A 26,469-nucleotide genomic window follows, 5' to 3' on the forward strand; every position below is an offset into this window, starting at 1 on the left:
TGTGTCCCATAACATCCTCATTAGGAAATGGACGGAGTGTGGGCTAGATGTGTAGACAGTGAAGTTGACTGAGATCTGGCTGTGTGACAGAACTCAGAGGGTTGTGATTAATGGAGCAGAGTCAAGTTGGAGGCCTGTAACCAGTGGTGTCCTCAAGGGTCAATACTCAGTCTGATCTTGTTCAACATATTCATCAATGACCTGGAAGAGGGGACTGAGTGTATCCTCAGCAACTTTGCTGATGATACCATACTGGGGTGGCTGACACTCCAGACGGCTGTGCTGCCATCCAGCAGGACCTGGGCAGGCTGGAGAGCTGGGCAGAGAAGATTCTAATGAGGTTCAACAAAAGGAAGTGTAGGGTCCCTCACCTGGGGAGGAAGAACACAAAACACCAATATAAGTTAGGGGTGGACCTGCTGGAAAACAGTTCTGAAGAGAAGGATCTGGGAGTCCTGGTAGATAGCAAGTTACCCACGAGCCAGCCATGTGCCCTTGCCCCCGAGAGGGCAAATGGAATCCTGGGGTACATAAGGAAGAGTGTGGCCAGTAGGTCAAGGGAGGACATTCTTCCCCTCTGCTCTGCCCTGGTGAGGACACAGCTGGAATACTGCAACCAGTTCTGGGCTCCCCAGTTCAAGGGAGACAGGGAGATACTAGTGGAGGGCAAAAAAGATGGCTGAGACACTGGAACATCTCTCTTATGAGGAAAGGCTGAGAGAGCTGGGACTCTAGCCTGGTGAAGAGAAGGCTGAGAGGAGACCTTATCAATGCCTAAAAGTATCTAAAGGGTGGCAAGGAGGATGTAGACAGACTCTCTTCAGTAGTTCCCAGTGACAGGACAAAGGGCAATGGGCACAAGCTGGAACATAGGAAGTTCCACATAAATATGAGGAAAAACTTCTTCACAGTGACAAATCACTGGAACAGGCTGCCCTGGGAGGTTGTGGAGTTCCCTTCTCTGGAGATACTAAAAACCCACCTGGCTGCAGCCCTTTGTAATGTGCTCTAGGCAATCCTGTTTTAGCAGGACTAGATGATCTCTCGAAGTCCTTTCCAAGTCTGACAATTCTGTGATTATGTGATTTTTTAACGTATTCATAGAATACAATCTACTACATTTTTTTTCTACAGTGAACCTATTCTTTTAGTGCTAAGGTTCTCTGTCTGTCATGCCCTTCCTCCCAAGTCACGGTGGGTCTTGGTGGAATCTAGATAGCTCCATCCATACAGTCATTCCAGAGCTCCACTGCTGAACCTCCCCAAAATGTGAAACCTCCGCATCTATGGATGTGTGTCCTCCACTGACAACCAGACCAACCCATTTTCCACAGACTGAGTAATACTTCTCACAAAATGGTGATCTCAGTTGGTATCCAATTAATCTGATTCAGAAACTCGGTAGACAATTTTACAACGCAGTTACCGACTAAACTGTTCTGTACTCTAATCAGTGGGATTGTCACTGAGGTGTTTTGGTATTTGTATTTCATTTGGTATTTTGTTTATATATGTGCCAATGACACAAAAATGTACTTCCTGATTTGCACCTATAACTATTGATATGTGAATATGACCGCTGTGTCTTCACAAGTTTTCTCGAAGAGTACTCAAGTATCACTTGCAAGTAAAAGTATAAAGGAATTATAAAGGATAGATTCACCTGGTACAGAACTGAACTGAGCCTGGGATGGGAAAAATCAATTTAAATAAAATCAGCATGATCTCTTTCTTTATTCCTCAGTGAAATAAATTTTCATTTCAGAACCAATTAAAAATTTCAGTTCATTTCAGAACTATTAAAATAAAAATATTGTATTTATTGTTTTATTTATTAAAATTAAAAAATAAACTATTAACATTAAAATAAAAACATTAAATTGTGGAAAGACAATTTAAACTGTTTTTTTTTTTAGTGAATAAAACGTTCAGCCAACCAAACATCATCTTTCCAGTACTCACTGAAAAACAGAGTGTACAAAAATGCTGACTGGAACACCTAAATTCAATGTGCTCGTGAATGCAACACTTCTACAGGTCAGTATCTCACTAGGGAGGAAAACAACCGAACAATAACAGTATAAAACAGAACTGTTGAAAAGCAGAGATTTTCAGATTCTCTGTCATTTATTTTCTAGGAAAATTGCTTTAAAAAGAAAAATTCTGAAAATCGAAAGTGTATTAATTATTAAATATTTTTGCATTAACTTGATAAATAATAAAATAATAGTATGAAGATTTTTCTGCCCTTTGAGGAATGCACTCTTTATTGAGTTTAAAATGATAATAAACTATTGAGAGCCGACTGAGGTAGGTAATGAATGTAACACAGCAATTTAAAAGTTAATTTCTGAGGCTCTGTTATAGTTTTCAGAGTTTTTTTATCTTAGTGGGTTTTTTATGGTTGTGCAATTGTAGTAATTGAAAGTAGATTACAAAAATTATTCTCCTCTGGACCTTTCTGGAGGAAAAATAGAGATGGAATCTGAATGATGTTTCATCTGGGAAAATATGGAAATATAATTTTCATAAAACATAATGGTTAGAACGCCTCTACCTGCAATCTCATTATTATAGGTACTATGCACAAAATTTAAATAAAATTAGACAGCTTCTCCTGGTTCTTTTCCAGCATAGGCAGGGCAGAGAAAGGTACATCTGGCTTATCTGTGAGCAGAGAGATGGGCCTTCAGAATGACAGGTTCACCAGCAGCATGAAATTTCATTGTCCCCTTAAGCAGCATCAGGCCCACCCCACACCACAGGAGAAGCTGTGCTGATGTCAAGACCTCTCCCAAGGTATGGCCAGATGTAGCCTAGTCTGTGCAATGGGAATATGCAGTGGGAATCTATGGGGTAGGCACTCGTACTAAACGGTGAAGACAGCCCAGATGATTTTCTGTTCATGTGGAAGGCAGCAGAGGAAAGAGTTTTAATGTGGGGGGCTGAAGAATGCAAATAATAAATTTTACAAGGTGAGAAGATGATATCAGAAGGCTAGAGAAGGGCGGGGCAGCTCTGGAAAGCTCATGTGCAACAGAGGTTTTTTTTTTTGGAGTCCTACTGTTGGTTGGAGAACAGTGGCAATACCAGAGGCAGAAGGTGCACCGCTCTTGTTCCCAGCTCTGACTAGAGCTGCTGGATTTAAAAGTAAATGGGTGTTCAGAGTCCTAGAGTTTAAATGTGTCAAGATAAGCAGAAAAATGGATCTTGGCAGAGGCAGCTGAGATACTGTTTCAATCAAGGTGACGTAGCAAGTGAGAGAAGGCAGGCTTAGCACCCTCAAAGACAGAAGAGGTGAGAATTATGTGGAAAAAACTGGAATGTGAGGCTCAAATAATATAGAAGCTTAAGAAAAAAAGAAACATCCCACTGGTGATAGGTAGCCACAACACTTAAGTCAGAAGGGCTGAAAGAGAGTTTGTACTCTGTTGATATTATGCACTTGCAGCAGGAGGGCAGCATGTGAGCCAAAAAGCCACAGATGCTGCAGGTGAAACAGCTGCAGAAGAATGGGATGGAAAGGTGGGAAATGAACAGATGTCCACATTTCTTATGTGTAAATTTTATAAGATGCTCCAAGTCCTTCTGATTTTCAGCTCTGCCAGAGAAGGAAGCCTACACTGGCATGTCTTGGAAATGCGTAGTAGCATTAATGGAGAAGTCTGTGTGATCTCAAGTGTGTTGTGTCCTGTGAACAGGCAGAAGCCTCATGCCAAGCCCAGTACCTCGGTAATCTCTTAAGCAACACACAGAAAACACATGAAAGCAAACAAGTTTATAATGCTGTGTAAGCATTGGCCAATTTTTATTCATATTCTGCAAATAAAAATCTGTTATCCGAGCCCCGGTGACCTCTGAAATCAAGAAGCCAGGCATTGTGACACACTCAGAGGAAAAAAAACTCTGATGCTCCATATGTATAAAAGGACTGCCTGCATCAGCATTGTAAGCCAGGATAATGGGCTCTAGTGGCACAACAGAGAAAGGGTCACCCCACTGAGAGCAGGATGGGGATGGAGTTGCCATCTGCACATTCCTGATTCTCTGCATGATAATCAGCCCATTTTTCAAAATATACTTTCCATGCAAACACGTGTGCTTAATGCTTAACATTTATATTAGAGACATATGTGGCATTGTTTGAGCTGCAACCTCATTAGCATGTTGATGTGACATGCCACCTGAACAGAATGAAGCTTGCATGAGAGAGATTAAAAGGTAAGTGGAATTCGCCAAGGGCAGAGTAGACAGAGGCAAAAAGCAATACTATATCTAGCACCAGGGAGAGTCATGCTTTTTATTTACTATGTATTTTGATCGATGGCTCTAATAACCTCACAGATGAAGGTGTACAAAGAACAGTCATGACCTAAAATGTAGTTTTCATCAGAGCTCTGAGGGCCAGCCCACAGCTGACTAAAGACGATGACTGTAGGCACAAACAGAAAGCCTCTGAACTCTAGGCCTAGATGGATCAAAAAACCAAATTAAGGAAAGAGCAAGAAAAAGAAGATGAACAAATTCCTAAAACAGTACTGACATTAATGTGTGATGAGAAGGTAGGAGAGGTATTGCAAAAAACCACTACTGTTGCTATAGATGATGCTTATTAAAATGTCCAAGGGAATGGACTGCCTTTGTGGTGCTAACATTTGTGACTGAAAATCATAAAGGATCAGCATGGATTTTGCTAACCAGACTGAAGCTGACTTCAGGCAGAGGCAAGAAGGGAGAAAGAAAAAATTAAACTGTATGAGTTACAGAATAGGAACAAGCTCAGAGATTTGCTGTGAAAAGAAAGAAGAAAACTCAGCAGTTAGCTGCAGCATATGAGCTGGCAGCTACCTCTGGGCTAGGGAAAATGAAAGTTACAGATCAGTGAATAGCTTGGACTAAGACTGAAGTAAAGTAAACTGCATGGACGACATCCCTAGCACTATACAGCACTTAATTGCACTAGAAAGTCTGGATACTTGCAGAATTCACATCTGTGTCTACATCAGAATAAATAATGTGACCAAAGGGAGACTGATTTCTTGCAGAGATTTTTTTCTCTATTAGAGGGTCCAGGGAGCTGAGGGTGATTTCCGTACTTAGATGCATGCACAAGCCACCAAGAATGGAGAAGAACAGTGCCAAGACTAATGTTGGTTTCTGGAGCTGGGGGCTTTTGTGCTGAAAGCTTGGCTGGATTTCATCTGCTTTGTTCAAGCAGAGCATAAGAGAGGGGTTTTGAACTAGATATGAAAAGGGGAAAAAGAACTGCTACTTAAACTAATGTGATACGACCCAATATAAGACAGAGCTCTGAAATAGATCTGCTTACACCTTTTCCTTCTGGTAAGCATATGAAATCTGTTTCAACCTCTGCAGCTCTGTTTCACTAAAAAGACAAGCCAGAGCTCACTCTTGCAGGCAAGGAAACCCGAATCAGCTGCATCTGAAGCAGATTAAAACAGAAAGTCTTGTAAACAAACCTCTTCCTCCTCACAACCCCAACCCCCTCTTCTTCAGGGTAGGTCCTTTCCTTCAGTCTTGCTAGCATGCCAGCAACTTTTAGTAGCTTCCAAATTGCAAGGAACTTTACACAGCGTCTCTCCACGGGCAACCTCTTTGTTTTCAGCCTCACTGCTATGGGAGGCTCCCTGTTGCAGCCTCTGTCCATGAGCAGCCCAGCTAAACTGGACAAACTTCCTCCCCTGCTGCCTCCTCCCCTCTCTGCCAGGGCTCTGCCTGCCTCAAGTGCAACAGTCCAGACATCTTGTAGGAGAACATACAACACCTATAGTATAAATGGTGAACACACAAGTAAAACCCATTACCCCTTGCCACATTTCAATTTATCTAAGTTAAACCAACACAGAATCTTGGTATCAGAAGGGTAATCAAGATGAGTCCCCTTCTGCTGTAAGGCACTACATCATATGGCATCATATAATAAAAGAATAATAATATTATACATCACATCAACCGGGGAGCCAACAGGTTGCTTCATTGTGAGACCATAATTAAATGAAGAATGACTAAAATTATATCCCAACACACGTGCACGTGGCAATGGGGCAGAACCAGAGCACTACCAGGGAGGGTAATGGGAGTGTAGCTCTTGTCTTGTGAAGGTACTGACTTTGGCGATACTAATAAATTAGAGTAATGCAACATGATATAAGAAAGAGTGGATGCAAACACGAAAAACAGTAGTGAGAAGAGATGACAATCAGTACACAAGAGGGGGGTTAACACCAAATCAGTCAGGATACTGAACTGTGGCTACAAGTGAGCTGGTTTCTGAGTTTACCTACAGCTGAGCTGACAGCTACCTGAGACCTCAACACAGTGTCAAGAACAGATCAGCATCAGCCTGTTCCTCCTCATCCAGACACACTGTTCATTACTTCAGGTACACATGCATATGTACATAAGCCAGCACATACAGAAGCAAGTTATTTTGATTTTGTCACCTCCTTTTTTTCATTTTCTGGTATGTGATTCTTCTGCATGGTGCCAGCATCCCACCTGAACTGTAATTCCGATTTATTGAAAATCGCCACAGGTGTTTGGTGACATTTATGCACCTTTTGTGCACATCTCTGTCACATTGCAGTTGCATGGATAACTAGATCACCTCACAGTTTAAGCTGCCTTTGGAAAGGTTGGAACCCATGAAGTCTGATTGAGTTTGATATCATTATTACCTTGGCTGTACAGACAGTGTATCACAACACTGCTGAATTGAAGTGCAATATGGAAATGAAAGTGCACCATAACAATCTAGCCATCTTACATTCCACTGTGACTTCTTTATTTTTTTCTTGCTTTACTCCTGAAATCTTTCAGTTCCATGCTTAGCTCTTTTCCTGTAATGTTTAATCAAATTTCATTTTATTTTTCATTTTGTAAGTCTCACATGGACGTCTTCAAAACTGAAACCAATTAAGCAACATCTGCAGACAAAAGAACATTCTCAAGTGTGAACAATGAAATTTCTTCTAAGACAAGAGAGCGAGCAGAGCACACTCTCAAAAAGTCTGGGAAAACAAAAGCCATGTTTGTGTCCCCATTGGAGCTTCCAGTGTGTTTCAACCTGGCACTAAAGAGCTCTGTAAATCAAGAGCTGATCCAGCCTTTGCAATCAGAAACACTAATTAAGTTTAGCCCACTGCCAACTAGTCTGGTTTAGGTATACTATGTTTTAACAATATAGGAATGTAAAGCAATGATTTCTTGCTTTTGAAGAAGACATTTTTATTTAACTTGATTATTTTTTTCTTTTTTTAATTCTCAAGATCTCACTAGAGAACCTCACAAAGGTTATATGGAGACATTTCTCCTATCTCTAACTTAATTTATTTTATGCTTCATCACAAGTCGCTGAGATGGTGATGTTTCTTTATGGGGTAATTATAATATCCCTGTAAGGTTTTATTACGTTAACATACTGCATATATTCACAACCCTAACTCTGGTTTAGTATGCATTTTAAAATAATTACTATGTGGTACAGAAAAGCATGTGGTGAAAGAGAGAAATTAAATACCAAAAAGGTCTCTGAGGGAAGATGTACCCTGTTCACATTCCTGTCCTCCCTGTAAGAGTGTCCAAATGGGGTTTGACCTGAAAAAAATTGTACCACCAATTTGGTCAGCTCCTTTCTGCTGGTAGAACAGACTTTATCAGAGCATTGTCAACCTGAAGAAATATAAAAACATGAGGTGAGGCTTCCACATCATGACTTAGATCATGTGGTTGAAAACAAAAATACTATGGGGAGAAGGGCTGGGCATTTCTGTGTGTTTGCAAGTGTGAGGATAAAAAGTTCGTATTTTCTTTAGGCAGGATGAGCTTCTCACAAATCTTATGTAATTTAGAGTTGTAGGTCTAAGGAAAAAAAACACAAACTTTGGTAAGGGCTTGAAGGCTAACACTGCTGGTAAACAGTTACTGTCTGTAAACACCATTAACGTATCCACCCCCACACAGCTGGTGCACTGCCTGTAGCAGCAGAGGGGTCAGCACAGATGAGCTGCCAAATGTCTCAGTGCAGCCCTGAACAGGTTATTTTGCAGTAAGCTGTGTAAAAGCCCCACTATTACCCATCACTTTAAGTAGCTGAATGTATGTTGGGGGCAGGATGGCTCCAGGACCTATAGTGTGGACCTGCCTGGAGGGAAGTGAATAGGACCATCATCTATGTCTTCACAGCAAACATGCTCTCCATCCTTTTTCCTAAGCAGAGATGGGAAGCCTTTAGAGCTTGTTTTGCAAACATAATGTTTCCCTTTTCTTTATTAGAGAGAACATGGACTTTTTATGACAGACTTGTGCTCCACAGGCTTATTTTTTCCTCAGGTACCTGAGCTCTTGGTCCCACTATTATGGCTACAAAAGGAGTAATAAATTATAATATCAAACAACATTAGTAGTTATTACTTACAGATAATGTAAGATGCAGGAAGACAAGTGCCATAAATGAAGCAAACAACTGATGTGGGCATCTCAGAGTTACCTTGCAGCACCTCCATGGAGGGGAACAGTCTGTACCACACCACTTATAACCAGAGGCTTGATCAATGACAGAGGCCTCTGTCACCTTTCATGAGCACCAAAGTCACCACCAAGGCCTCTGATTGTTTTTCAGAGAAAGAAAATTTGGATTGGTTCAGTGAGAACTCATTTTACAAAGAAATTTTCACATGGAATATCTACAGACACCACAAAATTTGCATAATACCATCCAAAAATAAATGGAAAGATCCTTTATGAACTACATAAATGCTAATAGCGAAAATTAATGGCCTGCTCCAGCTATTTACAGCCAGCATTTTTCCATTGTTCCCTGTTTTCTTTGCCTTGTCCCTATGCCCATCGATACAGATGTTAATTTTACTAAAATACTTTTTCCTTTACAGTTCTGATATATCTCCTTATGTCTTCTCTTGCAATCTTGCCATTTCTGCAGCGAGCTCTTTAAAGCAGTTTCTAATTATATCCTGAGCTGTGAAGTTTTTGAAGATTCTGTTTGAAAAATGCTGCAAGAAAAAATAGGCTGAACTGAATAAAGAGTTTTTTAACATTTAGATGTCTGTGTGTATAAGAGCTGTTCAGAACATGGGGTAGGATGAGGCTCTGATAAATGATGAGCATATCAGCTCCCTTGCTGTTTTCCTTCTGGAACAGTAGGATTTATGTCATGCAACCTCCTTAACCTAGGTCAACTTCATCATAGACATCTGATACAGTCCTTGTGATGAAGTAGCTCAAGAAAAAAGAAATGGGGCAGGAGGTGGTGAGTAAGAGGGACTGGGTTATAAGCTTTGGCACCATGTTACTACACACATACAAGCAATGGAAATGTCTACAAAGGAGTAAGTCAAAATTGTAGCAACAAGTCATGTTATGCTTCACCGTGAAAGCTTTGAGGAAATAGTTACAGTGCTGTTTGCCAGTATATAGTATATACTATACTATATACTATAGCATATAGTATATAACTATATAGTATATAGTTATAGTGCTGTTTGCCTTTAGAACAGGAATGATACTTGTGTTTACAAAAAACATTCTGAAATGTTCGGAAAATACGACATGAGCATTATGTAGGGATATTCCCAAGTTTCTTAATAATGCACATTGGATCAGTGCCAAATATTTGCAATGTCTTAATAAGAAGAAATGTAAATAGGTAACATTTCTCAGATATTTTGCTAAAGTAGTTTGGTTGTGGGCTCACCATGTTTTTCTAAACTTAGGTGTTACTCACTTAAAGGTAGAGCTTCACTGATTGTCACAAAATAATTGAAACGATGCAATATATTAAACATGGGAAATAACTAAATTGTAGTTTTCATTCAACTTGGCAAGAATTGTACTGAAACTCACAGACTCCAAAGGATCCTCTCAAATCCTGCAAACCTACTAAAGAAAATTACTTCACTACTTCTCAAGAAAATCTGATACAGCCTTAGACTGTTTGGGGGGTAAGTTATTTCCTTTTCTCATATCCGAAGCAGGTTTTTTCAGAGTTTGTAGTTGTCTTTGCTTCCAGTGTTTTCCCCAAACACCTTTCAATGTTGTCTCTGGGATTAGTCATAAAGCAATAGAAACATGCCAAATATATTGATTACAGAGTAAAACTGTTACCCTGGCAACTAAAAATCCTAGGAAAGCTCTTAAAACTTCCTTCATTTCTCATGTGACTTCTTCTTATATACTTTTTTTTTCCTCTGGTGGTTTCAGAAATCATGAACAACAGATTAAAAAATACTTGCTGTGAATATAAACAATGGAGAAAAAAGGTTATTCATGCCTAGATTATCTATTCCACCAGGAATATAACTACCCACATTACTGCCTTAGTACTCCATCACTTGCATAATGGGCAGACGATTTTTGTATTTTTGGGGGGGCAAAGTAATGCTCTCCCACCAACTTCTAAATCTCTAGTCAGATGTGATATAAGGAAAGAAATTCAAGGACTAGAATTTTCCTAAAATGCCAAGGTGAGCAAGAAGAACAGCATGAAAGAATTACTATCTGTGTAGCAACCACAAGTCTGCTCTGCTCTGTACAGAGCAAACAAAATGAATGTCTTCCCTCCATGGGTGGTTCTGACTGAATAGTGATTACATATGACAAAAGTAGTGATCTAACCAGAACAGCAGCAGGGACCAGAGCTGCTGGTAGTGGGCTCACGCAGTTACTACTCACAGCCTAGTGCCACTGTATTTAAAAGCATGTGCAATTGAAAATACGCATGAAGTTCATTTGGGAGCAACTTTAGATGGCTCATTTCTCCGTCTCCTGCTTGGTTCAACCCCCAGACACAAAGAAGGCTGCCTGCTTACTGCTCAACTGACCCCTGTGGACAGGCTCAGCTTTCCAACCATCTTGGTATTTCAGAAGGAATTTCCTTTACAAGCATTAAACAGATGCTTGCTGGTCCATTCATTTGTAAGCAGGATTTGTAACTGGACTATGAGTAAAGGGGGAAAACACGTAACAATAATTACTTTAGCATTTGGGGTTTTATTAGAACAGGGACTCTAAGCCATCAATTCAGAAAACAAGGCACCACTGTTCAGGCTTTGATATGCTGATCTTTTCTTCCCTGAACAAATGGTGGTAGGGTTTTTTTGTCCTTCTATACCAGCTTTCCAAATAAAAATGGTTTGGAAAAGCCGCAATTACAGAGGTTACAAATAACGTGCAGCAACACAGCTGGCACTGGAACATTTCCAGAACATAATCACCTGTCGCCAGTGCTAATTCCTGCTGTGATGAGGGCCCATTATTCCCAATGGGGTTCGACAGATCTATTGTAGAAAATGTTGTTTCTTAATGGAGGAGGTTTGGGATTGTCTGAGCCCTAGCCTGCTTTCCTATGTCAGCTTGTGTTAAGAAGGTATGTTATTCCTTTGAATGATGGCTTTTTATTTGTCCCAGGCTAGTATTTTCAATAGCAGGCTGAAGAAAATGTGATTAAGCTACATGGAACCACAAATGAGCTTGCTATGAAAAGAAATGACACAAGCAAAACTTTCCAGTAAACACAATCCAAAGGAGAAATGAATAGGATATAAAGTGTGGGGAGAAACACAGTGGTTAATTTTTATGGGTGGAATATTGCTTCAATGCAACAAAAGGCAGTTATCTAATTTTCTTTATTTTAACAGATGTTTGCCTTGTGTTGTCCTTTGTATTATCAGAGTTTTTCTGTCAGTTTTGAGTGTCAGTCTAATACACAGGCTCCTTTAATTTATTTGTTTTTCTGTCTGAAAAATGCAAACCTCTCTAACAAGGCATCAATGCTTGTCTGGCATACAGGAAGCTGGAATCACTGTCACTTTCTATAAGCAGCCTTCTGCTGAGAAATACAAAGATTATAACAATGAGCACTAACATTTTGACATGTACTAGTTGCAGGACTTCATAGTAACAGCAAACTGACACACCTCGTAGGGGAAGGAGTCCTCAAATGGAATATGGTCCCACTTCCCTGAAACTGGCATCATTCTCCTTTGCATGGCAATGATTTGGGGATGTTGGATCAAAATGATGAAGTTAATTTTAGGATTACATCCCAATCTGACTGATTTTGCTGCACAAGTGCAGAGTACATTTCCAACTGCACTGGCAGTCATCTGCTGCTGTAACAGAGTCCAGTGCTCCTTTTGAGACCTCTGCTGATCTGCCACAATTCCAAGGGGATTTAAGCCAGTTAAAATGGGAATATGAAGACAGTCTGTCATTGAATATTAGAAATTCATGTGATTTGTCCCATTAGCGCTTAGTGGCAGCCAAGCTCATTGCACTAAACCCATGTATTTTTTTAGTTCTGGCTGCTCTGGAGGTTGGTGGGCTCCCAAAAGCCAGGTGTGTTTAGCTTTCCTGCAGGGTGAGAAAGTCCCCTGATGCAACAGATACCCCATGTCCCAGGAAGTAATGCCAGGTGGCTCTGACAAAGGCTGAGAGGTTCCCAGAGAGGCTCTGCCTCCCTTAACCCTTGCTGTGCTGCCTTCCATCCCCAGGCAAGCTGTGCCAGACATGCTGGCAGAGGGGTTCAGCTGCAAGTGCAAGCAGCAACTGCTGCTGACAAAGTGTTCACTACCAAAGGTCCTTCTGCATTCATTTGGCAGGGAATGATTTGTGGAAATAGAACAGCTCCTCAGCCTTTGCCAGACTTCCCATAGCCTGGACGAGGCAGGACTTGTATGGAGATATCCTAATGCAGCAGGTACCCATAGCTCCATGCACACATTTAGGTTGCTTTTTGTTCTTTATCACTTCTTTTAATTTCCTCTTCTCTCAGTAGATGAGCAACAGGCCCATGTGTGGCCAGGAGCTGTATTTTTTCAGAGCTGTATCCTATAGAGCCACTGGGCTTGTGCAGCAGCAGCTAGGACTGCTACATGTCCCATGGTGTGTTTCTTTAAAAAGAAGTACCTCAAGGCAGTTAAGGGAAGGGAGGCTCCTGCCTTTCATGTGTGCTTGTGTGGAGGTGTGTACACATGTAGGAGTTGCTATCCTTACTGCTTGGAAATTACCAGCACATCTTACACAATGATAGATGAGGCACTGAGCACAGGCTGTGGCTTATTGGATGGGAAGCATGTCAGTACTATGTGGGTATCATTGATGCAACAACCCCCTTCTGTGCTCCCAGCCCTTCTGATGGAGGTGTTGGATCCAGGCTATTCTTTCACTGTTTAGTATTTGCCTTCTAATTTTCTCTGATCTCTCTCTTCCCTTCTCTGTGCCTAGTAATTATCTCATACTTATTATATGGACAGGACAATTTTCCTTCATTACTTGACCTGAGGCCCTGAAGTGGATACTGCTACTGAAAGCCCTGGGAAGAAGGTAGGCTTGGGAGACAGTAGTTATTGCTGAAGGCCACAACTAATTACAGATGCCAATATGGGAGTGTGGAGGGGAGCAAGAGGTGAAGGGAATGAGCACTCAAAACAGCATAGTCAGCAAATGTGGCTCATTATCAGCAGTGTTATAGCTAGCAGTATGACTACTAAAGCCCTAGAGTTTTAGCTCTCCTTTATTACTTCCTAATAAAGTAATATAAAGCATTCCCTGTTTTCACTCAGGAAATTTAAACGATAGCGTGTTCACTCTTCCCATGATTTATCCTCTCTTATTTTAAGATTTTCTGTTCCATGCAGACAAGTTTATGCACAAACAAGTTAAGCTCTTATCTTCTGCAGATAGAAAGGAACCCAAAGCCTACAGTTATAATACAGACTATTTGCAAACCACAATCCCAGAGTGACACAAATCCTGCCTAGGATGAGCAGAAAGGCTCTTAACCTTTTCATTTTTGGCTACATCAGGTTTTCTTCCAGCTCCATCAGCTGATCTAAAAAAAGATATTGACTAATGGAAGTAGGAAACAAGAATTTGGGGTTCTTCCTGGCCTGAGACATTTCATGCACACATCAACCAATTCCAAGTAAATGTCCGAATCTTGATGCTGCAAGAGTGACCAGATAGAAAAAAAACCAAGACACTCAATGTCCCTCTAAGTTGTGCCACTCTAGAAATTGAACGATACCAAAGCAGCCAGAAAGGGAGAGTTCTAAAATTAACAGCGTCTCATTAAGTTCAACCTAGAGAAGCAGAACAGCCAGATGAGCCTGGTAGAAACTGGTGCTGCTTCTTTACACTTGATACAATGCCCTATAACACAGCCAGGCATGTCTGGTACCTAAACAGGCTCATGCAAGGCTAGCTCAGGCATCTCTCATAGCACAAACCTGTGCCACAAACACTTGTCTCAAATTCTGGAGCAACTGGTTCTCCTAGTGATTTTTATGTACTCCAGAAATCCTCCCTTCTGTTCATACTTTCGTAGGATTTGTAAGTGTTTTTTCAGGAAAAGTAGAAAAAGTACTGCAGCATTAAACACATACACGTGAATCTTTGCCTTAGCAAGCTTTACAAATATTGAAGAAGGCAGGGCTTGCTATACAATATTTGCTTTTCACAAGGAAGTACCTAAAGGGTGTTTTATTATTTTGTTTTCCATTGCAAATAAAAAATAAAAATTGCGTATACCTTTAAGGTAAACAAAAAGTGAAAGAATCTAATGAAATTGGCACTTGACTCTTGCTCTGGTGTACTTAATTGAAAGCTCAGACACACAAAGTATTTTGAATAAAACACTAATAAAGATTTCCTCTACTTTGAGTTGCAAATCCTGCCAGCAGAAGTTGTGATTAACATAGACTCCATTATCCATCAAATTTTCCAGTCAAGCTTCAGTTTTGCAAAGATGTAATGGCCTTGAACAGCTTTTTTGTCAAGACTCAGAAGTAGCTAAAGGAAGAGAAAAGCATTCAGAAGTCACAGAAGATGCTGTCAACAACCTGTGTTTTCTTGCAGGCAAAATAAGCTTTCTTATCTTTGCTATTTATCTGTCTTTTCCTGTAATGAAAGGAACTATGAGAGCAGGATATCAAGAAATTACGAAAAGAACACTTGAACTGAAATGGAAATGTTTTAAAATGTAAACACAGCTGGAAGTTTGAAAATTAAAAATGAGACCAAATTTACGAATATCAGCCAACATTTCTTTTTGGCAACTGGTGATTTTTAATTCTTCATTATTCAGTCCCCAATTGCAGAATTCCCAAGGAGTCTGACAATGTTCAGTGTCAGATCTCTGGAAATCTGATCTCTTTCATCAACTTTAAACTGGGCACTCAGAATTACTACTTGCTTTGGAGTACTATTAGTCTTTGTGAATGTGCCCCACAGAAGGTAAATATTTGTTTTTTTATTGTCTTTTCTCTTACTTCTTACTCTTCTGTAGTTATTTTGTCCCAAGTTGCCAATCAACTGCATCAAATATATTCTGCTGTACCAGTTTAGCACAGAAGTATGCTTTAGGATGGAATAAATTGAGGAATTAGTACATTAAAGGGATGAAAGAGTAACTTAATGTATGGAGGAAGTGAAATCCCATGAGTTTTCCCCCATGTCATGGGTTGGCTGCAGATGGACTCAAAAATTAGAGCTACCTCTTGTTTCAGTTGTGGATACCCAAGTGTATCTGTTGTCAGGTTAATTCAGGCTTTAGTCGAATCCATTAAAAATATGTTCTTTGTACAAAAAACAGCCCATCTCCTTCTGCCACTTGAATCTGACAGATGTTCAAAAGCCCCTGAAGATTAGGCTTGTGGAGAGAGAATACACGTGAGTAAAACTGAAGGTAAAAATCCTAGCTTCATAAAAATAAATGGAAAACATCCAATTGCCATCCACGGAACTGAAGACATCATAAGTGGCTTTGTACAGAGCACTTCTCTTTCCAAAAGCAGCCTTTATGCGTCGAAGCTTCCACGGCAAAGCTACTTTATAATCCGGTCAGGATCTGGGTACGGGTGTGTACATTCATATGTCTGCCATGAAGATTTTCTACCAGCCAATCACCACTCCAGTGCAGACTGGAAGCTGGCAGAGTAGCTAATTACTTGCACTAAGAGAAATCTGCTGGCTTGATTAATGCCTGTTTACCAGTTGCTGTTATTTCAGCTGTGATCTCAGAAAAGGGTTTGCTAAGGGTGACTCCCATAGAACTTTGTTTTTTCAGTTTAGTTGTGCTACAAATGATGTCTCATTCTTCATTCCCAGAAGCAGTTCTCTGGACTCCCACATAATAGTAGTCATAGCCATGAGTACGTAATAATTAGTATAGTATCTATGTAGTACCATCCTCTTTTACAACATTATTAACTTGCAGATTCCAAACTGCTTTTGGAAGGAGACACCATTCTTACTCTTTAACAGATTAGATTAAGGTTAACATTGAAGTCTCCATCTAAGGTAAAATCTTCCACCAGGGTAAACAGGTACAAGCTGGGGTAAAAGACACTGATGTTGTCAATCTAGCTAAAGTTAACAGAAGAACTAACATTGACTTGGATCAGACTGACTAAGCATGGAAAACAAAGAAAAGAACTTCAAAACTACTAATCTGCTTTTTCCATTTCCAACTTCTGCACTTTCATATCCAACTGAAAATAAAGGTCGTCACTGTGAAGAAATTTAACTTAATCTGTAAATGCATATTAAAAAATATGTTTTTAAAATTGTTTAGGAAGATGACAAAGTTCAGCATTTGGCTTATAGTTTGTATCACAGTTCCAGGGCGGATACTGGTCATGTAATGACTGTTCACTGATGCTTGTTTTTTCTGTAAAACATCTTTCTGCCTTAAGAGGGTACTTACAAGTGACTGGATAGGCACAATCATCACATCTATAATTTTGGTGACTCTTGTAGGTTAAGACCTTCTTTTGTTTATGGCATATGTATCACTGGGTATGAGTAGGGGAGTCACCCAGACCACAGAAGAGCTCTCTTCCGTTACAAATGGGCTGAAGTGAGGTGATTAAGAAAATACCATACAGTTTGCTATTCCAAGGACTACCAGCTACTAAATAGTATCTTGTCCATCTAAAGAGAGAGTATTACTGTCTCTTTGCAGAATTTCAAGTGCACTTTAAACAACAGAAGTGTTTGTCCACCTGCACAAGCCCTCTTACAGCAATAATTCACCCTGCCAAGTAGACTGTGCTTGTAGTTCCCTGGGAAAATCAGGTTGTGTGAAAATGCATCCTTGTCTTTTTGGGAGCAGCATTCCCCATCTCTCCCCACCAGATCATTCGGGGGGAAGGAGCCAGTACCAAGCCAAGCCTGCCAAGCATTTTTGGACTTACATTGGTTGGCCAGGGCTCCCACCAGGTCCTGATGCAGTTATGGATTACCAGAGTGTTGCTCCCTCTCTCTTCCTGTGAGAAGGAGGCCACCAAGAAGGGCCATGAGAGGGACAACTTCTGAGATTCAGAATTCCTCAAATCCTCACAGACTAGTGCAAAAAAGAATTGCAGAGCTTGTGTAGTTGGCCCTGATGTACCTCTTTCATTATACCAGTGATGCTTTTTTTGCAGAGCATTTATATATTAAATCATATCTTTGTATTTCAGGACTTATGACTGGCCATAAGGAGGGAGACAAAAGCTTCATCTGATCCACTGTCCAATTGCCAGAAGTGACCAGAAGCAGCTGGCTTGGGAGTGTACAAGAACAAGGCAAAGGCAGCAATACCTCCTGTTGCACACTCCCACCGTTGCATCTAGCAGTCTCTGGCTCAAGGGCCTCTTGACCCAAAAGTAGTGTCCTTGTATTTGCATGTGTGTGTAAACTAGCAGGGTCCTGCCCACAAAGGGCTCTTTTAGGTGGCAGAGTCCGATGCTGCCACCATCCCCCTGCCATCACATGACCCAGGGTGCTCAGCAGCAGGCTGCAGCCACTCGCCTATATCCTGCTTGCTCATGATGCAACAAATCATAAAGAGTGAAGCATGTGTTCCAACAGGTTCTGAGCTATGATGGTCAAGTCTAGATTTGCAGACAATCTAAATTTTTCTTTCCTGAACCTGGCTACATTCTGACTCAGTGCTCTGGTTTGGTCTGAAGCTCTGATTTGTGTCTGAACTTGAGCCTGGAGACTGCTTGAATAGGATCTGTTGTTCTCTTTTGAGACTATCTCAGATAGCAGCTCTCCCAAAGAAGTAACTTTGTGCCTTTTGAAGGAAGCTCTCCCTCCCAATGAAGTCTTTCATCCCAAATGACCTCAGAAACAGCCACGTGAAGCAGTTCCTTCTAACAGGAAAGTAGACTCAGACTGAACACAGGGCTCAATATTTGTGAACTTCAGCTGCTTTTTGCAAATGTTTGAGATACACAGGTGTAAATATTCATACACCCAAGAAGCTGGCAAAGACCACCTTATCTCCAAAGCACCAGAGGAGGAGGCAGGAAAGAGGAAAAGTCTGAGAGGAGTGTGCCTGGCCACGAAGTCTGGGAAGCTTCCACTGATCCAGTGCAAACCTAAGCAAGTCGATGGGGTAATTCATGCACGTCTCCTGGAATAAAAAGTGCATCACTTAGATGACATGAATCCTGAGGTGTTTTACGAACTTTTTATCTATGCTTATTGATGAAGCAAAGTACAAATGGGATAAGTAATGCATTGCAAAACTTGGAGACAAAGCTGAGGAAAATAACTAGCTCCACATACCATACAGACTGCGTCTGTAACCTTAAATGTTGCTGTGCATGAAGAAAGGAGCTGGGTGCCTTTCAGGTTTGAGGAGTATGAGTATTTCTCTGTAGTGAATGTATTATAGGGTAAGGACACCTCAATGAGATCTGTTCTATGAGAAAGTTAGTGGGCCCTCTTACCTTCAGATCTGAACCTATTCTCACCTATGTTGACATGCTTTCTTGAAACAGTTCCTCTCCCAGTGCCTTAAGGGTAATTTGTTTGCTCAGGTTGATGTTTAAGTTTAAAAACTAGATATTTCTATTGTCACTCCTAACAAATCCAAACAAATAAATAAAATAAAATTAAGACCCTGAGGACCTATTTGACATTTCATTGTCAACACAGCAATAAGGAATGTTTGACAAAGCCGCAAGGCAAATGATTAAATTCTTTATCTGTCACACCAAGGAAAGGCAGCTCCTCTTAGTAATAGGGCTATATTTGTTGTCCCTCAAGGGGAAGGCGAAAAATAAATTCATGACTAGAAGCTGTAAAGCTTTACTGGTTGCATGGTCTATTTCAGGACAAAAATAGCTCCTTTGGGTTGGGTAATAGATATTCCTTAAATGTCAGTTGTCATATTTATCGCAGAGATTTAAGAAAATTATGAATTCCTGCACTTAAACCAGTAGCGTTTCCCTGGGAAACACAAATGCTGACAGAATCTGCAAAAGCAAACACTGTTAACGTAATTTGCCTTTTCAGCCTCATACAAGCTCTTCTCTATCCAATCTATTATTTCAGGTTTTTCTACATCTGAGCAATTTTTAAAAGAATAATTTTGTTACCTTAAATGTATTCACCATCTTGGGAAGATTTTAGAAATTCATAGTGAAAATGCCCTGGAGACCTTGTTGGCATGAACAGAAAGATTACAAATAAGAAGTTGCCAGGAAAAAAATCAGATTGTGTATCAAAGGCACTGCCTTGGAGAAAAAAAAAAATAAAAAAATAAAAATTGACCAAATTGAAACATTGCAATCACATTTGGGGAAAAAATGAGGGATTAGCAATAACATATCTTTGGAGTTTTTATTCCCCTGGCACACATCACATTTTCAAAGATGAACGTGAATAACTTATACTTCTTCAGCAGGAAACACTAAGATTTAGAATTGGTATTTTATTTTAAAATATTTCATGGGTGGGGAATAAAAACATGTTGAAGCATCTTTAGTTGTGCTAGAGGTAAATAAAGGAATGGGGAAAATGTGAAGGCATCAAGGGTGGCAAAAGACCTAAGCAAAAAGTCTTAGCTTAAGAACATACCTGAAGACGCTGTCTTCTTGGAGGAAGGATCCTTCCAGAGCAGCACTGAGTATGCTCAAAGCTGGTAGAGGTTTTAGAAATACTATTTGATTTTAAGAGAGAAATATGTGACAGTGAGCCAAACTGGGTTGGTTTTTCTTTCATGTTCTGCCAGAATAATGATTAAAGAAGTCAGAATATTGTGTTTCCCTGCTTCGGTTGTATCATTAGCCACTCACACTTAATAATAAGAAATATGAAATAAAAAGCTAGTGAGTTTCTTGTGCTTTTGGCTTCTTTGAAGCATTTTTTTTGTTTCAGGAGTCCTCTCTGGTGGGTTTAACCCTGACCACAGTGCCAAGCTGCACACTGAGACAGTGCAGAGAGCAGATCTTACCACAATCTGCCTCGGCAAGTCCACTCCTGCCTGCTGCACCAGGAAGCCCATCTCTGCTGTGCACCACAATCAAAATCCATCTGCCGGTTTTAATGTCATCCCTGGACAACACGCAACAGAGATTGAGAGGGAGCAGGAGACCTCCTTACAGGTCAGAAGTGAGATCAAATGTAAGAGTGTTGCAGAGGAACTTGTGGAGTATTTGTTGGCAGTAGCAAATCCCTTGGCTGCCTTGCTGCTGGATAAAGTCCTAAATCCACTCATCTGTTTTGCAGATGACAAGGCAATGCTTCTAGAGTTAATCATAACAAATTTATGCTTCCAAAAGTGTCAAAATGTGATATATAGAGAGTATTTTCTTGACTGACTCATCCTGTTGAATACAATGGCATATTACTGTTTTTATTGCTGTGTGACTGTTGCCTCATGTGACTGGAATGAATAACACCTTCACAATTTAATTAAGATGTTCAAGATTGCATTTGTAATTGTTGAAGCCATCACTCTTCTTTCATGAGTTATCATGGCTGCACCTCAGCTCAGAGGCAAAGGTGAGTAAATGATTAAAAAGATGGTTTCCTAATTGTGAATTAATCCACCTGCTGGGAGTGCTAACTCAATGTAGTGGCTGGCATGTCTGCTGCCACACCAACCTTGTCATTGCCTTCACAGCTGCACCAGCTGGTTGGCTCAGTCCCAGGATTTGATACATGCTCAGATGACATACAGCATGTGTGGATACTGAACAGTGTGTGAAATCTTAACCTTGCCTGTAAGGTTTCAAAGCAGGTGCGACCTTTCTGCAGCATCAACCTGGTCTCCTCTGATGCATTTTGAAGCTGAACTCTTAGGCCAGTATTAGACAGTGTAAAACATGCCAGAGTTTCCCAATATTATTTCTTATCTTCTTCACAGACATGCTTGCTTAGTGGTTATGCTATGGGAATTTGGCTAGCAAACTTTCTAGGGGCCTGGACTGTAATGAGAAACACTACTACCCCATGTCTCTGGCAAGTGCTTGTCTCCAGTTCTTCATAAACAAGACATGTACTGTTGAAATGGAAACAATGGTTGCCTGTAATATTTTATATCTGGATTTAAAAAAAAACAACAAACAAAACACCAAAAAAACAGCACTTGGGAGTATTATACATTGGAAAAGCTACTCTTCTGTGCAGGAGGAAGAATTGCATGGACATAGCCAAACTCTTCCAGGGACAGGCTGTGAAGTCTCCATCCTCAGAAGTATCCAAAACCCAACTCAACATAGCCTTTGGCACCTGATCTAGATGATCGTGCCTCGAGCAGTGGAGCTGGAGTATACAATATCTAGAGATCCTGCCCAACCTCAACTACTCTGTAATAAAACAAGCAGGTACTAAAAACCCAAGAGTGTATTGATCTTCATAAATACATTCTATCACAGGATTAAAGAACTTTTGCATTGCTTTCTTGTATAGGGAAATATAAACTATCCAAGGAAAAGCAGAGAGAATTAAAGGGTACCATATTTTAAGTAATCCTTACAATAGCAAGAATACTGTCTTCCAGATGCACAACAGCCCAGGCTCCATTAGCTCGTGCTTGAACCTGACATAATTTCACTGCTTTGTGAAATTATTTGTGTTCTTCCACCTACCTGTGGTGTGCATAACATACTCTGCCTTCTGTTTATTTCATTTGTAAGCAAAATAATGGCAGGTAAAAATGTACACATGTGAATAATGAGCACATGTTTGCTCATAATCATGTTCATGATAGATTTTCAGTGACTACAGGAGCTCACCAGACAGCCTGTCCAGCTAGAGACAGCTTGATTGGATGATCTAACACCTTACACAGCTACTTCTTCAGTAGGGTGACTCTAAAGCAGCCCACACTGCCCTGTGTGTTCTATCCAGCTTTACTTGGCAGAGCTGGCACACTGGCTTCCTCCAGTTGGTTGTTTGTGTTTTTTTTTCTTGCTAGTCTTGAAAACATCGTCCCCTGAAGTGGTGCAGCTTGGGGCAGCTGTGATATACTACATATAATTCGAGTGATGTAATAGAATTTGCAGACTTTTGTACACTACTAACTCCCAGCTCAGGCCCTGGAAATCAAGCTGAAAACCCTGGTAATCAGTGATGAGAACATTTCAATTTAAACAGCATAGATTATAAACCACATTTATTGTGTGTCACTAGAGACATAATAGTTTTGTCCCTCCATTTTGGCTCATAGTTTCTAGCCCTTCTAATGTATATCCCAAAGCTCTGCATTAAACTGAAATAATTTTTTCCTCTTTGAAAAGGAACCTCCTGATGCACATCTGATAAAGTCATCAAAAACCTCTGTTATTATGTGCTATAATGGCCCACAGGAGTGTTTGATTAGAGCATTTTCCTTGTCACACCGACAAGCTACAAGATATCATCTGCCTCTGGAGGCTAAATGGAAGACTTGAGGGACAAAAAGGTCTATTGTTATTACATGCATAATCTTATGCCTGAAAATACCAAAAGGGAGTAAGACAACTCTCTGGATGTATGGAGCGAGACATTATATGTAAATTAGTTTTGTTTTCCAACACTACTGTGTTGTAATAATTCTATCCAGCTACAGTTAAATTTAGGAATAAACCAGGGAATATTCCAACTGTGATATGATTGTTTTCTTATTGATAACAAATGTTGTTTTCCTTGTAATGGGAAGAAGGAACTGGTGTTGATAATGAGGTGTCTGTGTAAACCCTAACAAAGGAAGCTCAGTAGTGATATTAAACATTAAAATTACATCAAAGCTCCAGATTCTGACAACCCCTAAGACTACTCCCCTGCCTAAAATGCCTGGGTTGATAGGACAGAGTTCTGTGTAGGCAAATAACCCAAGAAATACGGATTTCCACTTGACACAAAAGAAACTGTCACCTTCATGTAATTATTTTTTAGTTTTAGATATTGCACTAGGAAAAAACAGAAACATCGGAACTAAGTGGTGCTGTGTAGAAATATTGCTGAATATACCTGACTAAGTGCATATAATCTGAGAAAAACAAAAGAAGGAAGAATTGAGGCACTGAGACAGAAGATGTTGGCCTGCTTCTTTGTTCTTTTTGCGGTGAAACTGCTGTAATTGCCATCAGTCTTTGACCCTAAGCCCCAAATATATATTTTTCATGCCTGATACATGTATCACTTTAAGAAAATGCTGCTTTTCTTGGTGGTAGAGCAGTTGTTATGGTGACTCCTCTTCTTCCCTCATTTAATACGAAATAAAAATAATTCCTTTTATGGAATGTATAAGGGTACAGTACAAACCAGGATGCAGCTGAGGATGTCCTTGGAGAAGAATGAGGGTCTGCAAATGGGGAAAAATGAAATCAGTCACAGGAAATACACAATCCATTAATATTACTCACATGAAAACACTTAAAGGTATCCGTGGTGAACTGTTGCATTCGAATTACTGTGAGAAGATAATTCTCCCAGAAACAGCATTACCATTTTATCAGCATCCTATAGGAAAGTAGCAGCATCACAGTGGATGAGAATTGCTCAAGTTTTATTAGGACCAGACTATCAGTGTAACTTCTTAATGAGCTATTTTTCACTCTTATAAGGCTCAATTTTTTATTAACCTCATCTGTGGCTAAAGATGAATTACTTTCCCAATCTGGGGGCCAGCAGCCACAGAGCATCCCCTTATCAGCACTAGGCCATTTGCTTATCAAGCAGCTCTCATGGCAAGAGGGGTCCATACTTCTTGGGTGTAGTTTAGTCTGGCACAGATGCAGTGCCAGTGCCACCTGCTGAAAGGCTGTGGGCACCCTATGGTGATGTCAGGGTGTTCAGAGAGGACTTCCAGCTGGTTTAACAGGTTTGTATACTTACCTGTTCAAATGCAGGCTGTGCTTTTGAAGAGCTTTAGATTTGTCCCACCAAAGACAAATTTGTAAGTGTCCCTGTAAAGCTCTCCCTGTTGCTGGAGTGCAAACCTCTGCTCCCCACCTGCATGAAAATACAAGGTGTTTCTCATCTAGTAGTGCTGTGCTTGTATGCTGAAAACACAGCTCTTGTGAGTCCTGAAGCCTGTGTTGCCCTTACCTTTCATACCTCTGCACTTCTGAAGTCTCTCAAAGACACTATCCTCTGGCCACTGGCCAGTCGCAGAGGGTTTGTAGGTGATATTTGGGTTGAGATACATGCAGGACTTGGACCACAGAGGGGTCCAAGGTGACCACAGTTCTGGTGATGTCAGCCCAAGGCACCTGTTTTCTGTGTTGAAGGGGCAAATTTGACCTGAAGTCTTCACATCCTATAATCTTCTGTCACCTCCAGGCAGAGCTCCTGCTCCTCCCAGCCACATTATTTTGCTTTTTTTAATTCTTGTTTTGGAGTGGGTTTTGTTGTTTTTGTTGTTGGTTTTTGTTTGTTTGTTTTTAAATTCCTGAAGCTGCACCAGCTTTAATAAATTATGTATTTTGGAAACCAAATTAAACCATGGAGTGACATCGTCTGTGTGGAACCCCTGAGCTTGGCCCAAATGCTGCCCAGAGTGATTCAGCCCAGCCTTGTGCTTAAATAAGTTTGCAGAGGACAGGTAGACAGACAGAGCCAAAGCCAGACAGACAAACCTCACAGCTGGTGGTGGAGAGTTGTCCCTTCCTGCTCTGTGAAATATCTTAAAATTCTTCACTTACAGGCATTCAATTCAATAAGCTTGTAACTTTCAAATCACTCTATATTGCAGTTCTATTTTTAAAATATTTAATTTGCATTCACAAAAGTTTGATCTATTAGGGGTGTTGGGAAGCAAGAAGCAAAGACTATGTCTTTCTGCTGTTTGATGATAAAATGTTTATTTGAACAAAGAAAAAACAGATGCCTCTAAACCACAAAGAAATTATTGCCTACAACACGCCCTTTCCGACTGATCCATTCATTCCCACCCATTCTAGTAAGGCATGGCAATCTATGGGCTTCAGGAACAAAGAAACAAGCCCAAAACCCACCATGTGATACAGAATGCCCAAGCACTTTCTTAATATAAACTCCAAGAAAAAAAGTTAACTGTTCTTCTGGTTTTGATGTGATTAAGCAGTCTCCAGGAAGCTGCAGCAGGGACTACACGCAAGGCCAGAGAAAAGGAGACTTTAAATCACCTTATTGTAATAAATAATTTTATTGTAATCATTGCTGTTGGAGGAGACCGTTATAAATCTCCACTATGATTTCAAATAGCTCAACCGGTACAACCCAAATAGGATGGTTTACAATGCAAATATCACCAGCTACTTAACTGGAGTAGATTAGTGTAACAGTGGTTTTAATAAAGGGGTGACAAGATGTGCAAAGGCAAATTACCTGGAATTAAATGTGAAATCACCAAAGCAGAAAAAAAAGGCAAGTGTTATCTTGGATGAGAAACACAAGACTTTTTAAGCACATGAAAGAATACAGAAAAATTTCCTTCAGTGTTTACCACAGTGGCAAACCAGACAAGCACCATAACTGGATTTATCAGGGTTAAATGTGTATACAAATGAATCTTCAAGAGTCTGTATTCTGCTTTATGGAAGCAAAAAGACAAAATGTTGAAGACCCCATCTGCAACAAACTGCAACATAAAAACATGTTCCTACACTTTGCCATACTAGTAATATATCAAACTAAGGGGAAATGAAATTCAGCCTTTCCTCCTTCTGTGTTGCTGCCAAGGGACAAAAATATACCGTAGACTAAAGGTTCTCTGCCAGCCCCAGCCAGTTACAACATAGCATACAATTAACTTTCACAGCTGGTCACAGGCTTTTTCAGAAGCCTGGGGAAAACAAAAAAATCCTGTGTGTTGAACCTAGTTGTGAATGTACTTTAAATATATCTCATTAAATCTGTCTGAGTTACACTTCCTGCTAGCTGGGTTAGCCAGCTGATGGTGTGCTTACAGGACCACATGGGAACAGTACAACATGATCTATCTAGTCAATAAAAACCTTTAACTTTCACGGTCTAAATTGCTTTTGTCATTACACTATATGCAGCCATGGTGAAATCACTGCTAGCCTTTTTCCCAAGATTGGCTTCAGTTTTGTCAACAATTACACACATGCTCACAACTGAACAATGAGGCTTATTCTATTTAAAAATTTGGACCTTGCCTGTTAACTCTTTGTAGCCAAAGCTTCCATTGTATTACATGTACCTATTTGTATGGCTATCAAA

This window comes from Apus apus, chromosome 2 (genome assembly GCF_020740795.1).
Source record: "Apus apus isolate bApuApu2 chromosome 2, bApuApu2.pri.cur, whole genome shotgun sequence".
Taxonomy (NCBI): Eukaryota; Metazoa; Chordata; class Aves; order Apodiformes; family Apodidae; genus Apus; species Apus apus.